The following is a 14,804-nucleotide window of genomic DNA, read 5'->3' as shown; positions in this document are numbered from 1 at the left end:
GTATGAGAACATGTGAGCCACTATTAAGAAGGATATCAGGGAGGCTAAAAGACAGTTGGAGAGGAATATAGCAGATAAGGCGGAAGACGACCCTAAGAGATTATTTACAGTAAGTATATTAGTAGTAAAAGAACAGTCAAGGAGGAGGTGAAGTGCATAAGAAATTGTAAAAGGGAATTAAAAGATACAGACAGTGAAATAGCGGACACTAAACTTGCATTTTTCTGAGGTCTTTTCAAGTGAGCAAGTGGATAACCTTCCAGAGGTAACAGGGACTACTAAGGAGGTACTGAGGGATTTGGAATTTGTAGAGGAAAAAGTACTGCTGAGATGAAATAGGCTGAAATCAAACAAATCACCAGGACCAGATAATATTTACCCTCGAGTTCTTAAGACAGTTAGTGAGTACATATATAAATCCTTGACACATATTTTTAGAAAGTCACTGCACACTGGGGAGAATCCAAAGGACTGTAAAATGGCAAATATTATCCCCTTATATAAAAAGGGTGACTGGGCAGATCCAAGCAACTATATGCCAGTAAGCTTAACAGGCATCACAAGAAAATTAATGGAAGGAATTATTAAGGTTAAAATTGAGCAACACAAGGGGGCACTAATACAACGTCGCTTCTGGCATCTGGGATTTTTCCAGGCTGGAGACACCACTAGGGAGAATAGAACAAGCAGGTTGGAAAGCCAGCAAATGTGTTTGAAATGGCAAAAAAAAAATTGAAAAATTCAAGAAATCTGAAAGAAATTGATTTGAAAGATTCAAAAAAGGCAACAACTCATTTGCATTAAAAATCCAAGTGATCTGTGATTGGTCAAACCAACAACTAGCCCCACCCCCTTTTGCAGGCTACACTGCAGCAACACACTCAAGAGCAATTGATAGGCAGGAAGTCATTGGACACTTCCTTTTCCTGACACTTACTATGGCTTCTGAGAAAACATTTAAATGTGCATTTTATCTACATATTTATTGTTTCCTTGATTAATGGAGAGAAATTTCCCTAATCACTAGTTGGTAGCAAAGTATCCTTGAAAGTTGTTGGAATGCCCCCACCATATATAATAAAGGACTGGCTGCACGGAGGATATCAGGCATGCCTGCCATTTAAATGAGAACTTGGATTCAGGGATGCAGAGAAAGCAAGAGTTTCCAGAGGGAGTTCCAGGAAAATCACCTGTGGTAGAAACTCAGGCATCAACCTGCCCCAAACCCCAACACAAAGACACAAAGAGTCCGGGGTTCAAATAAAGGATGGTTTATTAACCAAATTCCTTCAACAGTAACACAAAGCACAGGTATCTCTGTCTCTCTTTCCACAATAATCTGTTCTCCTTCCACAATACTCTCTCTCTCACCACCGCAGTGCCCTCATCCATTTGAGTGTTTCTCTACTTCCTCCCAGCTCCGACTCACCTGGACAAGGACCCAGGAGTACTTCCGGTGCAAGGGCTACTGCCCAATGGAAGTACTTCCTGGTCATAGAGAAGTTCCATTTTAGGAAGCGCATCTCCTGACAACGCCCCCTTGTGGCACCCATGGTCCCCAGCAGGGCTGTATTGATAAACTACATCTCCCAGCATTCCCTACTGTTCCCAAATGGGTGCGAATATGGAGGGCTGCTGCCATCTCCTGTTCTGGGGGAATAAAAAGTCCCCAGCAATATTTTCCACTTCCAGTGGGCTGTACATCCATCTCCTCCGGCTGTCACTTCCGGGTCTGGCTCCTTCGTTCCACTTGGTCGGGATGCCCGTCCAACTCGTGTGGCATTCACACACCTAAGGACTTTCAAGGGGTGGTTCCAGACTTGCTGAAAGCAGCATCAAGCATGGTCCTGGTAGTTATTCCAAGTAGGAGTTTAAAGGTCACCTCTAGCATTGGGCATATCAAATGCAGAGTCAGGATGTGAGTTAGTGCAATCACTTGACTGGTTGTAAAAAAAATAAAAAATAAGAGAGGCAGAGTAAAGTGGTGGGTGAGTTCAATGGTGGAATTTTCATAAATCTGAACCAATACCCCTAGTTAACAGGGTGCTGGGATATGTATACTTAGGCCAAGGGTGTAAGAATTATACATGTGGAGCTTAGCTGAACAAAACAAACCTTAAAGTGCCTTCCAAGAATCAGAAAACATGAAACTCTGCAAAATAATAATAATTTTAACAAGAGATTTTTTTTACTGAGGTTGTTTTTGGCAATTTTTAGAACATTATTACCATTGTTTCCCTCTGGACTTTGGTGGTTAAGTATGAATGCTCTTCAACTCGGTCAGCCATAAATCAGCATATTACTGTACATTTAAAACTATTATATTGTTAAATCACTTATTTTTCTTGCTTGTAATTATTGCAGCTGTCTTTTAGAGTTTTACTCGCAACACATACAGAGTAGTTAACTTTCCAATTACAAAAAAATATAGTAACATATTCTCATATGCCAAGCCTTTTAATGAGTAAATAATTACTCAAACAGTATAAAATCATTTAACCAACTTTGGTTTAAAATGTCATTTACATGCTGATTCTTCTCTATATAATAAATAGAATTATTAATTAAACTGAGTAGACGCCTTCATCAATATATATTATGTTATAACATACTTCAAGAGAAGTGTACATTAGAATTGTTTACATATTGTCGTGCAGGCAGACCAAGAGACTTGCTTTCGATGACCTTGTGATTTTAAGTCAAATTCCCATTTCAATACACCACTGTGCCTGCTTAATAAAAATGAATGTACAGTACAATGCAACTTTCTCATCTCTGGCATTTCTGCAGCATCAAATACAGCTTTATCCAAAAACATTCCTGCACTTTTAACCTGACATCAAAAGTTTACAATCATAGAACTTTTATGCCTATATTTAATTATGGAAGGTGTGTAATAGCAGCTTTTCAAGAAAAAAAAAACTTATTTTGCCAATGTCTTTATAATATGAAATTTTTTAGATAGCTAGTGTGTGCAAAAATTAGCTGTAGTACTGCATTATTTCCTCCAGCACCAGCTCATGCTGACCATCTGGCTCAAGCTGTGAAATCAGCTCACTCAAAGCAGCAGTACTCTGTAACCACTCAAGCACAGAAATTCAATTTGCCTACTATAAGTCTGTCAAAGAAAACTTTAATTCAGTTTAAAATTACTTTCTGCACACCTACCCAAGCTAAACAGGGTATGTTTACTGGAAATTCTTTTGAGCACAGGAACAGGAGTGGGCATTATCCTAAATAACCATGCAGCATGTTTACAGAGTTTAAATTCAAGCACTGTGCAAATTGCCCAATTGAGAGTGCAAAATAAACACTGGGTTGAACTAGATAATGTCAAAAATTTAACTGCATTAATATTTAGAGTAACAATACTGAAACTTTTCAGTGCTCTATTTGAATGTGATATTATTCCATTGATAATGAACTAATTGCAAAATTAATTAATCAGTTTAAATATGATGCAGGAGACTTTTTGGGGGGGGGAAGAATTGGGACTTTAGGTACTCCAACTTTTCTTACATATCCCATAAAGGTATATACTATGCTAGTGTTTCAGAATTAGTATGAGCATGTTAGGTTTGTGTATTCTCCAAAGAACTTGCATCTCCTCATGGGCTGGTCTTTGCCGTACTGTGAAGAAAAGCTCCTGTTGCTAGGGACACTGTAAAAGTATGTTTAGAAAAGCAGTACAACATACAAGACATACTAGTAGATACAATAATAAAACTCTTAGCTACCCAATTAAGATGCACATGTTTTGAAGAATATCAAATCTTTTTGAAGTTATTCTTTAGTTTCATAAATTTCACTGTTAACCTGGTAGATCTCATTCCGGCTGTTGACACAATTTTACTTTACTTTTTTAACACTATCTTGTTACTACAAATTCCAAACCAAACCAAGGAAACTCATTAGTTCTCGTCTGGATGGCATGTATACTACTGGTCAAAAGTCTTAGAACACCTTAGTTTTTATGGAAATGCATGCAGTTTAACCTCCTTAGAATTAGACCTGAGCGTCACTTGGGCTGTAAAAACAGTGCTAAAAGCGTTAGTCTCTAGCATAATTCAGGCAACTGTATAGATGTGTCTCACGTAAGTGATAGACCCAAAGATTACTTTGGCTGTGAAAGTGCCAACAATATTGGTGCCGAGAATTGCCTGGCAAGCGATATCAACATGTCTTACATAATGGTGCAGACACATCTTGTGCTAAGCTTATAATGGCATCTCGTAAGAAACGTTTTTCAACAGCCCAGGGGCCTCATGCATAACACTGTGCGTAGAATTCGCACTATAACATGATGTAAGCACAAAAGCCGAAATGTGCTTACGCACAGAAAAATACAGAGGCAGGAATCTGTGCGTTCGCCAACTTCCGCGTTCTTCCGCTACATAAATCCCGCTCAGCGTGTAAATAAACACATGTGCACGCGCCTGTTGTCCCGCCCCAACTCCTCCCAGAATTATGCCTCTTTGAATATGCAAATCAATATAAATAGCCCTTAAGACCAGCGTTCTGTGAAAAGGCAATGGCAAAAGTACGAGGAAAAATAGAAGAATTTCAGCAAATACTAAATGGAGGCAAAGAAAAAAGTACTATTTGTTGGTTTAAACAGTTATATAAGCAACAACAGGAAGTTGATCGAGTGACATAGCGTGTCGGAGAAACTCGAAAGCTCAAGTTCACAAAGTTGCACAGTGCCCGAAATAAAAAAGAAGTTGTCACATATCAAAGTTGGCGTGAAAAGGTGACTCGTAGCCCACCGTCTGAGTGTCATATGAAAGCTTATTAGGGTAAAGTGGAAAAAAAAGGCACACAATGTGAAAAAAGCACGAAATGTCAACTTTAATCTCGAAATTTCCACTTTAATCACGTAGTTTATTTTGTCATTAAAGTAGAACATCATAAACGTCATCTTAAAATCGTTTAATTTACTAGTTTCTCAAATCCCATCGTAACTAAGGTAGCACGTTAAATGCTTTGTTGTGTATTTGATCTTATATGTGCTCTATGTGCCTGAATCACTACGTGCTCTTCCTCCGACAGGACACAGAATCCATTACGTTCATAATATTACAGCTCTCTGAATAATTACAATACTGGGAAGTATACATGATATCATTTTCATGATGATATGAGATAAAGCATGTTATTAAACATGGGAACATGGTGGCGCAGTGATTGTTCATGTCTTACAGCAAGATGCTTGCTGCGCCATGCACAACCTTCAATGAAATACTTTATTGTAGCAGTACTGTCTTTTTCAAACGTACTAACCCCCAATTCCTGTCCTTACTTTTCTTTCTCCAAATACCCAATCGCCACACAATCAGTTCTGTAATAGACGTTAAGCCATCTGTAAGCTTAGAACGCCGATTCTTCAAAACTTTTAAGAAACATCGAAATATCTTCGTAATGTTTAATTATTCTATCCATCTATCCTTCCAGTGTCGCGCCAGTCACAGAATGAAAATAGCGCGAGGCAGGAACAATCCGTGAACAAAGCTCAAGCTCGCTAGCGCTGCGGCACCGTGTAGTTAAAGTTTCATCTGTATAATATAATCAACATATTTTGCTGCATTTCATCTTAAAAATGATATTGTCATCATATGTAAATACGCGCTTTATAAAGTGGCTCAGGTTGTGCAATATTATAACTGTATCATAAGTACAATTACCTCACGGTAACTTGCAAGTACAAACAGTTCTACAAGGAGCACTTGATGGACTGATTGAGTGCGTTTAGAGTTCTTGGGATGAAACTGTTTGTGAACCGCGAGGTCCAAACAGGAAAGGCTGTGGAGCGTTGGTCAGATGAGAGTAGTTCAAATAGCGAATGGCTGAGGCAGGGAGTGCTGTATACCGATAATTCTCTTTCCGATAGCTATAGATCTGTGATTCACACTCAGATACAGTGATATAAATACTCTGAGTGGTGCAGTGAGAGCAATATGGAAAAAGATGATCCGCTGTGGCAACCCCTAACGGGAGCAGCTGACAGAAGAAGAAAAAGGTGCAGTGAGAGTAACAATGCTAAAGCAGTTATGGTATTTGGAATAGTTTGACCATTCTGTGGACCATTATATTGTTACAGGTTAATTACAATCAGATGCATTAAATTTATGAACGATATGCGGTTAATTTCAGTGTATTTGATAAAGCCGCCGTCGTTGATGTGGATCTAAGAAAGGGTAACCACACAGGAACAGTAGCACTGCTTTGACGTTGGGTGCCGCCAATCTGCAAAACCGAGCAGAGAACTTGCGTACAACACGGTATGAGGTACCGTGGAAAAGTGCGTGGCTTTACGGCAACTGTAGGTTTTATACATCGCGATTTGAACGTGGAAATGTTCTTACGCAACATTTCTGTGCGTACGCACCATTTATACATGAGGCCCCTGGTGTTGCACGCTCTTGACAGTGATATGAGCAGTGATGACGAAGTGAATCTGTCTTCATGTAGTGAAATTGAAACGGACATTGAAGTCAAAAGTGATGCTTGTGTCAATCACACATTTGCAGTGTGCTGTTCAAAAGCTGATAATTCTGGAAAGAAAGCTTGCAAGGAATCACACTACTAATGTTTTGAGTGTAACGTTGGGTTGTGTATTTCACCATGCTTCAATGTTTTACATTAGAACGATAAATGTAAATGCTAAGGAGGCTACTGTCCAAAATTTTATGCAAATTTTTGATTCATCAAGTAGCCAACTTTTGCTGATATAACAGCCAAACTATGGTAACCCTTTTGATTCAGAATGTCAGTCACTCTGTGCAAGTCACCAGCTTGCCTCCAGCAAAAGAACCCCAGACCATCACACTTCCTCCTCCATGTTTGACAGCTGGTGTCATACACTGAGGAACCATCCTTTCACCAACTCTACAGCGTTCAAACACCCTGCTTGATGAACCAAAGATTTTAAATTTTGATTCATCGGTCCATAAGACTTTCTTCCAGTGTGCAGTAGTCCACAACCAGTACTTCAAGGCCATATTTTGTCCTTTATGGAATGGCTTTCTTACTGCCATTCACCCTGTCAAACATGCAGCACAAAGTCTCCTCTTCACAGTAGAAACCATTGTGGTTCAAGCTGTTGTGCTGTAAGGTGCCTATCGTGCAGGCTGGTGACCCTCAGAAACTTGTCTTTTGATTGAGTTTTTAACTTTGGGTCTGCCAGATCTATTAGAGTTTCTCCCACTTTCCAATTGCCTTTGGATTGTGTTGGACATCGTGCTGAATGACACTGATTTTTTTTTTTGCAATTTCTGTAAATGAAAGGCTGACTGCTTTGTCTCATTTCATTTGTTAATTGTCCTTTTCTTGTCATTATTACTGGAAATTACAACTTGTAGCACGTCAGACAGTATAGTTAAACTTGTCTAATTCTGCTTTAAAACAGACAGAGGGATTTTAAGTAATCAACAGATGATGATACACATGTGCAACTTGTTTGCTATAACTTACAAGGCTTAATTTACTTTAATTGTTGTAAAACATCTGTAGATTGTAACCTATTAGTTTTTTTTTCAGAAGAAGGCCCATATGTAATATTCTCACATTTCCTAATTTTTCAGTTTTTGCTAACCTAAACTTTTAATTTAAACCTCTGGCAGTTTACAGGTTAACTTAACGTTTCATCATTTGACATAATTCTTTTCATTGCAACTGATCAAATTTGAAGAAAAACTGGAAGCACTGAAGTGTTGTGAAACTTTTGACTGATAGTGTATTAATCAACTGTTTAGGAACTGTGGTCAAAACAGGTGGTGTTCACTCTACCAGGCCATGGCATGATCCCAGTATTGCACAGCCTCTGGGAGTAGTTCTAAAAAAATAAGTTCCACTAGCCCATTATTAAAGGAAACATTAGATATATAGATAAAATACATGTTTAAATTTTTTCTCAGAAGTCATGGTAAATACCAGAAGAGGAAGTGACCATGACAACCTATCTATCGATTTCTCTAGACCAGGGAACTCCAACTCCAGTACTGGAGAGCTACTGTGGCTGCAAGTTTTCATTCTAACTCTTTTCTTAATTAGTGACCAGTTTTTGCTGGTAATTAACTATTTCCCTTTACTTTAATTGACTTTTCTTGAGACTCTGACTGCTGAATTGATTCTTTTTTCCTTAAATGGAACCTAAACATAAATTTGATGTGAAGTGAACCAACAGATGACCAACTAAGTTGGGGCCTCAAACCCCAACCAACTTCAGTTAATTCAGTTTCTTAATTTGAAGCCAATTCTCATTGCTAATTAAACCCATTATTTAATTCCATGGCACTCTTTTTGCCATGGAAGACATTTCTAAAATTGTTGATTTGCTTTTTTAACACTAGACTTACCAGAGTCTACGAAAAAACTTGTAGATCCAGCCCACCTTAAAACCGTTCTCACCTCTCTTTTGTCTTCTAAATCTGCCGATTAAGACGAGCAGCAAGCAGCCGGCTATTCCATCCCTCACTGGCGCAGAACGTTCACTAAGTTTTCCCAGCTCATGCCTTGTTTGATTATCTGGGAGTGACTGAAGTGCTGGAGTTTTAGAGTGGAAATAATAGATCACTATTTGGAACACACACATTTCATGTGTGTTCCGTTTCAACAGTAATCTGTGTAAACACATTTTTAAAACAGAAACGTTTTTCATATTTTAGTAGTAAATGACAAACTGTAGGCATAAACTATATAATGTATGAAGCCTGAAGTCCAAAGATCAAGTAAACACTTTCACAAAAGATTCAAGGAATAGACAACAGCTTCAATGGCATAGCGGTAATATTTGCTGACTTGTAATCAAGAGTCCCCGGTTCAATCCCCACTCACTCCTATATTTGCCGTTTTCAGTAGTGAGCTGCTCCTTTTGTTAATATTATACAGTACATACATACATTTGGTTTGCGTCTGTAACACACGGTGTGCATTTATAGGACTTGTAAAAGTTACCGTTTTTTTAATTTTTATTCTCTCTAAATCATGATCACGATACATACTACTGTTCCCCGTCCCCCCACGGGATCTGACGCTGTTATTTTTCATTTGAAATGGAATAACTGGAGATGTGAGTGGTGTTTTGAGACAATGGAACTGGACATTCTCTCATCTGGAGGGATAAAAGGTGACACACAAACGCTGGTGAATCTGCCTTCTTCGTATCTCACCATCAATTGATTTTTTTTTATTCAGTTTTATTGAGTGTTCCTGCTCATGCTGAATTAGTGTGCACCTTATGGTGTATGATGTCAAAAAAAACAAAACAACAAAGACGTAGGTATGTATGATATTTGGAATTATTCGTTTTATGACCTGTATAGTACATTTCGGAAAACTTTGTGGCACGGATGCAACATTATTCATATTATTCATATTCATTTGCATAACATCTTACGGTTTGTATTCAGTGACTGCGCGTTTTTTTTCCCCAATCTTGCCAGTCCCCACATACTGCTGTATGCTGTTTCTTTTGTACTCCAGGACATGCAGAGGATAGAATAGTACAGAGCAGTAAGTTCAGACGCTATATGCAATCATCAAATTCAAATGTTAACTGTGCACACACATGCAAGGATCGTCTTTGCTACATTTACAACGTGTGTACCTGTTACAATGTATACGCTTCTCTCTATGCTGTGGTTCCTATTACACACCTGAAAGAAAGAGACAATATATGTGAAAACATCATGCAATATTATTTGAAAACGAACAACGTTAGAGCAACACGTGCGTTGATCCTGCAGCACTGAATAAGCTCACGCGCTCCAACATCAGCCCCCCAAACCCCAAATGATGATCTGACTCTAAGAAACAGCGCAAGTACAGACGCAAACCAAGTGTGATCAAGAGTCCCCGGTTCGATCCTCACTCACTCCTATATTTGCACATTAGTAAATGACAAACTGTAGGCATAAATTATATAATGTATGAAGCCTGAAGTCCAAAGATCAAGTAAACACTTTCACAAAAGATTCAAGGAATAGACAACAGCTTCAATGGCATAGCGGTAATATTTGCTGACTTGTAATCAAGAGTCCCCGGTTCAATCCCCACTCACTCCTATATTTGCCGTTTTCAGTAGTGAGCTGCTCCTTTTGTTAATATTATACAGTACACACATACACTTGGTTTGTGTCTGTATTTGCGCTCTTACTTAGAGTCAGATCGGGGGGCGGTGGGGAATGTTAGAGTGCATGAGCTTATTCAGTGCAGCAGGATCAACGCACATGTTGATCTTTTCTCCAGTACATGCGCCTTCCCTGTTTATTTATACAGTATATCTAGTGACTGTTCTGCCTGTCTGTCTCTCTATTACGCAGTGCTCTGTCTGTCTGTGTGTTATGGATCTTAAAAATAACAGTTATAAGGACACTTGTTCATGTTAATTGCAGTCTCAATTGTTAAAAAATATTTTAAAAGGAGCATCCCCCATGAAAATATAATGATCTCATTAACTGACAGAACATACCAATTTATAAATTTTATGTCCATTTGAGGTTAAAAAGAAAAAAAAAAAAAAGAACACTTTCTCCTCAACGGGGAATCGAACTCAGGTCTCTGAGGGACAGTAAGCCTGCTGCGCTCCGAGACAGCAAATCTTACCGCTACCCGCGGGGCTGCCGAGTAATCTTTAGCTAAAACTCCCTGAAACGTTTCCCATTCATTCTCTATGGTAGTGCTAAACCACTACTGATGCGATCTATTTTCTGCCACTTCCATTTCAGGGGGTGCTGTTCTGCGCTTTTCGCTGCTCTGCTGCCTGTCTGTTTGCCTGCAGCGTCTGCCTTCGTTGACGTACTGGAGCGTTTTTCTTTTTTCTTTCTTAAGTAAATCTTTAAGTTTAAAATGTAGACCGCATGGTTACAGTATTTCTGTTGATTAATTCATGCTTTCATTGATTATAGCCAATAATGTTATCCAGTGTCAGTCTTTATTTTTGCTTGTTGTATATAATCTAGCGTCTTTCACATCTATTTACACTCTCACTGCCCGCTTGCCTGCGTGCAGCGTGTATCGATTGATATATGATTTAATGTGGAAGATTGTGGGTTTGCTTCCCGGTTCCTCCCTTTGTGGATAGCGCTTTGAGTATTGAGAAAAGCGCTATATAAATGTAATGAATTATTATTATTATTATTAATGTATTTCTTTTTGACATAATTCTACGAGTTGTGATATATATATATATATATATATATATATCCATCCATCCATTTTCCAACCCGCTGAATCCAAACACAGGGTCACGGGGGTCTGCTGGAGCCAATCCCAGCCAACACAGGGCAAAAGGTAGGAACCAATCCTGGGCAGGGTGCCAACCCACCGCAGGTATATATATGTGTATATATATATATATATATATATATATATATATATATATATATATATATATATATTATATATATATATATATATACTGTAAATAAATAAAAAATGAAACTATTATATAGCTAATACTGTTATGTATCTGTCTAGTGCCTTCCCTATCTATCCGTTTATCTGTGCCTTTCACATGTGAATGTACTCTCACTGCCTGCTTGCCTTTCTGCAGCACCTGTCATATAGTGCCTTTCACATCTATCTATCTAACTATCTATCTATCTATCTGACAGTTTTATATCTTCTATTATACAATGCCTTCCCAGTTTATCTGTCTAGTAAGTTCTCTGTCTGTACATTATTCAGTGATCTGTCTGACAGTGTATGTCTTATAAGTTATAAGGACACTTGTTCATGTTAATTGTAGCCTCGATTTTTAATTTTTTTAAAAAGAGCATCCCACATCTATTATACAGTGACTTTCCTATTTATCTGTCTATCTAGTGCCTTTCAGATCTATATGTAGTCTAATGGCCTTCTTGCTTCCCTGCAGCATGTGTTGAATAATAAACAGACTGAATCATTTTTCATTTATTTTATTGACATAAATCTCAGATACACACTTATACTGTATATAGTATATATAATAAAACTAATATATTGCTAATGCTGATATCTATCAGTCTAGTGCTTTCTCTGTCTGTTTTCTTATATAGTGCCTTCGCTGTCTATCTATTATACAGTGAATGTCCTGTCTATGTAGTAATAATATTATTATTACTTTTTGGTTTCCCTTTCTGCCTAGTATGTAGTGCCTTTCCTATCTATCTGTCTTATATAATGCCTTTCATGTCTGTCTATCTATCTACCTATCTCGTGGCTTCTTTGCCTGTATATTATTTACTGTATACCCTGTTTTTTTCTGACAGTTTTGTATCTGTTATACAGTGCCTTCCATATCTATCTGCCTGTCTAGTGCTTTTCACATCTACATGTACTCTCACTATCTGCTTGCCTTCCTAAAGTACCTGTTGATTAATAAAAAGACATGTACCATTTTTCATTTAGTAGTGCTTTCTCTGTCTGTCTTTTATACAGTGAACTCCTTGTCTATCTATATAGTAATAACAGTAATTTTATTATTATATAGCAGCTTCCCTGTCTGCCTATCATATAGTGCCTTTCTTTCCTATCTATCTATATATCTATCCCCTTAGCTGTTTTTTTTATATATCTATTATACAGTGCCTTCCCTGTTTATTTATATATCTAGTGACTTTTCTGTCTGTCTGTCTGTCGTTTGTGTTATGCATCTTAAAAATAAGTTATAAGGACACTTGTTCATGTTAATTGCAGTCTCAATTGTTAAAAAATATTTTAAAAGGAGCATCCCACATGAGAATACAACGATCTGATTGAGTGACAGTGCATAACAGTTTATAAATTTTATGTCTGTTTGAGAATAAAAAGATAAAAAAAAATAACACTTTTTCCCCAGCAGGGAATCGAACTTGGGTCTCTGAGGCACAGTAGGCTTGCTGCGCTCTGATTGGCTGAGCAGTCTGTGTCAACTATCCGCGACTGGCCCACCACGGAAGCTGTTGTATTGTTCTTGAACCTTTTGTGAAAGTATTTATTTGATGTTTGGACATCATGCTGCTTCACACATTCTATAGTTTATGCCTACATTTTGTAACATTTATTACTAAAATATGAAAAAGTTTCTGTTTTAACAATGTGTTTACACAGATTACTGTAGAAATGGAACACACATGAAATGCGTGTGTTCCAAATAACGATCTATTATTTCCACTCTAAAACACCACTTCACTCCCAGATAAGCAATAAAGGCATGAGCTGGGAGATGCTCGTACACGTTCTAAGTCGGTGGGGGGATGGAATAGCCGGCTGCTTGCAGCTTGTTTTTATCGGCACATTTAGAGGACAAAGGACGCTGGCGGAGAGGTGCGAATGGTTTTAAGGTGGGCCAGATCTACGAGTTTTTTCGTAGACTCTGGTAATTCTAGTGTTAAGAGCGCTGTCAAGATGTTTTGTGGACTTGAGCAGATCAACTCTACTGAGGCCTTCACCTTTCTTTATTTTCAGTTATTATGTGATGGAGATAGGTTGTTGTTTATGTGTTGGTACATTTTGTGTCACACACAGCTTTATTCTCTCGGTCACATTCAAGTGGTACATTTTCATTTTCCACACCTGAAGGCAAAACTTCATTCTAGCTTAGGTGGGTGCAATGTTCAGATTAACCTTATACTGTATTTAGTATCAGTGTATTATAGTGCACATAATTAAATTATGCAACGTATAAGGCTGACGTCTGAGGTTCGATCCCCGAGAGGGGTGCAGTGAATGTGTACGTCTGATAAGCCCAAATAAGGGCAAAACATGTCTCACATACTCTTTGCATTATTTGACAGTAAACTATGCAACATTCTATGATCTGCTTCTCTGAGAGGTCACCGTGGCGGATGTTTGCAGACTTGCAGACCAACCACAAGCGTTACCTGGTAGGTAACCACCCATACAATCAGATTGTGATTCAGACTACGAATGCTATAAATATATACTGTATAATATATATATATATATATATATATATATATATATATATATATTATATTCTTATTGAATATGCATGAGGATATATTTCAAAATTGAAAGCCAATATTAAACGTAATTTGGATCAATTTAATGATGTTAGAGTCAAAGGAATTTGTGTGTGTTTGATTGCATTTCATTTTAATATACCTCTTGCACTCTGATCAGATGTAATTTCCTGGTGGATTCAGGATAATTTCTCGCCTTTTTGTAAGTGATTTTGTGTCAAATTAACCAAGGATACTGGAAAAAGAAACAGCTGAGACTCAAGCGTTAGTAGTGTTAAGGGCAAAATGTACGTCTCATCTTCAGTGGCTTTACTTTACAAATATTTTTTACTTGATATAAAATTGAAACAATGATCAACATACACATGTCCAGCAAAAAACCCTTTAAAAAGTAATAGTTGAGAAATTATTTTAAAAATTAGTAAAAAGAAACAGGGAAAATAAAATTTAACCTCAACTGCAACTGCCCTCTAAAATATTGTAATTTGTTAATCCTGTGTAAAATTGCTTCATCTTTGTTATGCTTTTGCTGGACCTTCATCCCTCACTCCATCCTTTCTTTTGTTTTATCGTCTTCTTTTTTATTTTCTTTTACAGTTTCTTTTAATTGTTAATTTTTTCCATTTACTTTTGTTAGTTTAGAACTCAAGGGAATGGGAACTCCAGTCATGATCAATTACTCAGGTGTTGCTGCTTTTGTGTTATATCTCACCCATGGTTTCTCCCCAGGCTGGAGTTCAAAGTCTTGTTTTTATGTCCTTTTTGTTCCTTATGTGAATGTTACCTTTGTTAATTTTCTGCTGTATTGTCTTTGCCTGTGTTAAGTTCCATGTGTTTTAAGGGTGGTACCCCAAGGGCTGG

Source organism: Erpetoichthys calabaricus, chromosome 7 (genome assembly GCF_900747795.2).
Source record: "Erpetoichthys calabaricus chromosome 7, fErpCal1.3, whole genome shotgun sequence".
Taxonomy (NCBI): Eukaryota; Metazoa; Chordata; class Cladistia; order Polypteriformes; family Polypteridae; genus Erpetoichthys; species Erpetoichthys calabaricus.
Note: the sequence above shows the minus strand (reverse complement) of the source record.